Source organism: Etheostoma spectabile, chromosome 23, assembly GCF_008692095.1.
Source record: "Etheostoma spectabile isolate EspeVRDwgs_2016 chromosome 23, UIUC_Espe_1.0, whole genome shotgun sequence".
Lineage (NCBI taxonomy): Eukaryota > Metazoa > Chordata > Actinopteri > Perciformes > Percidae > Etheostoma > Etheostoma spectabile.
In genome coordinates, this window is record NC_045755.1 from 3,477,589 (window position 1) to 3,480,092 (window position 2,504).

Genomic DNA, 2,504 nt, shown 5'->3' on the forward strand with positions numbered 1-2,504 from the left:
CTTTCTTTTTTAACTTTTTATTTTTTTATCATCGGTGTGATTTTTTTTGTTTTTTGGTTGTGATTGGTTGGCGCTGTGATTATCACAGAACGCTGCACGGCCAGTTGAGGAGTTGTATTCAATCCGAGCACGGATATTGACTCATATTACTCGTATAATACTTGCAAAAGTGCTTTATCCGTACCGGATACTCATTTCAGCCGGATACTCGGATCACCCCTAGTATCTATGTCCCCAGGGTTCAATGTTACCTGGGCCTTATCCTCCTAATATGACACATTAGAGGCGCATTTCAAGTGTTTTTTTTCTCAGCAATGCTTATTTCCCTAGCTCAAATACAATACAACTTTATTGTCAGTTCAGCTCAAAAGAAGAATTTAAAAAGAAAAATACACACGAGCTAGAAAGCAACTACACATACAGTACTCGTCAACAAGACACTTGCCACCGGGTCTATCAACTTTTCTGGGGGGAACCCTACTGTTTATAGTCTAGTGATGTTATGCTTCTTGAAATGCACCCTCAAATTTGTAGACAACAAATTTTCCATTTTAAGATTTTAGACATTGATATCTCCACAGTGACTGAATGGATTTTCATTACTCAAACTGCATTTGAAACGTCCATCTTTCTTCGTTCTTTAGCATTTTGAACTGTGAAGATTGCCCTCGCCAACTCTTACAATGAGGACCCTGGGAACAGAGGGATGACCCTTTCCAGTCATATTGCACAAAATGCTCTGTCTGCTAACGTATGACAAAGCAAAAGTCTATAGCATGCTAACGGCACAGCAGGGCTTTTAGCTAAATGCTAACATCAGTACACTTATGTTCACATTGACAATGCCGAAAATTCTACCTGATGTCCCTAATTTTTGGACAGATGTCCGTCACCTTCTGCTTTCTTTGTGTTGGCATTCTAAACTGTGGTGGATTTCTGAGGACTATGGTTACCTGCTCCTCAGATCTCTGCAGGGTGAATCCAGACAGCTAGCTAGACTATCTGTCCAATCTGAGTTTTCTGTTGAACGACTAATACAACCTTCGAACGTACACACGTCTCACCAAAACAAGTTTGTGGCTATTGGCGCTTCCCCAGACAATTGTGATTGGTTAACAGAAATGCCAATAAACCAGATCATGTTTCTCTCCCATCCCAGAATGCTGTGTGGAGTAGCCAGACCCTCCCCTGCAATGTTGTGGAGGAAACCATAGACATAATAAAGAGTAGACGCCGCATTGGTAGGCTGAGCGCGAGAAATCCAGCCGCCATCTTGGACCGGTCATACTCGTTACTTAGCAGCAGAAAATACAAGATGCCAGAGCACTGTGCAGCATATTCCTGCTCAGACTTTTTTTTAAATCTTATCTCTTCTACTCTGGGTTCTGTAAAGCATTTTGTATCTGTGTTTTGAAAATTGCTACATAAGTTAAGTTTTGCGAGTTTTAAAGGGAGATTCAACCTAGTAAAATAAAAACTGCCACTTTCATTTCATACTGCTCCTTTAAATAAGTACTGGTACGCGTGCTTTGTTAGGGGTGAAAGATATATCAACGCAATATCGTTATATAAGTGAGTATGACCTACGTTATTCTGGGGGTCCTAAAGCAGCAGTAATGAATGCTTATGTTGTTATTACATTGGGATTGTCTCTGGTTTAGTTGGGATTTGTTTGATAAGACTTCCACATTACTCTTATAAGATATTATTTATATATATATGTATATATATTATATAGCCTTTTCAATAGCAATGTGCTTGAGTAGAGTCAACACAACATAAAAGAGGTGGATCTGTCCAAATACTTATGTAATAAGAGCTGAGACAACTGGTCATTTATCAAAGATATCGAAAGTCGCGATATGCACGTCCTGTTCTGTAGACATGGTCCTTAGTTATTTATTTATGTTGGACCAGTCCAATATGACTGTCAGTTGAAATAAACTTTTTGTTGTAAGAAAACGGTCACTATATGTTTCTTCTTCCCTATCATATTTATAATGTGTGATTTGCAAAATACCTATTATAGCCTTTGCAAATACCTATCATTTACAAATGATAGATACACCGAGGATGTCTGGTCTATGGTCTAGGGTGACCAGACGTCCTCGGATTTAGGGGACAGTCCCCGTTTTTGATTGTCTGTCCCTGACTAAATACAGAAGAAAACTACCTCTGTCCCTGTTCTGTTTTTAAAGACACAACATTAGGTTTTTTTTAATTAGATTGATAGTCAAACTGGAAATGTCCCAGTTTTTCTCCCTTTTTGGGGATTATGTTCCCAGTTTTGATCTCGGACGTCTGGTGAATTTATATCAAATCAGAATATTCTGTTACTGTTAAGCACACTATGAATATTAAAATACGCCTAATCATGTGTCCTGTATCATAGCTACATATATGACCTTTGTAGCTAAAAAAAACATGAAAATCAGTCTTGTATTCAGTGAGATTGATTAATTATATGCGCTGACAGCTCATTTCACCTGCCAAACACATTCCAC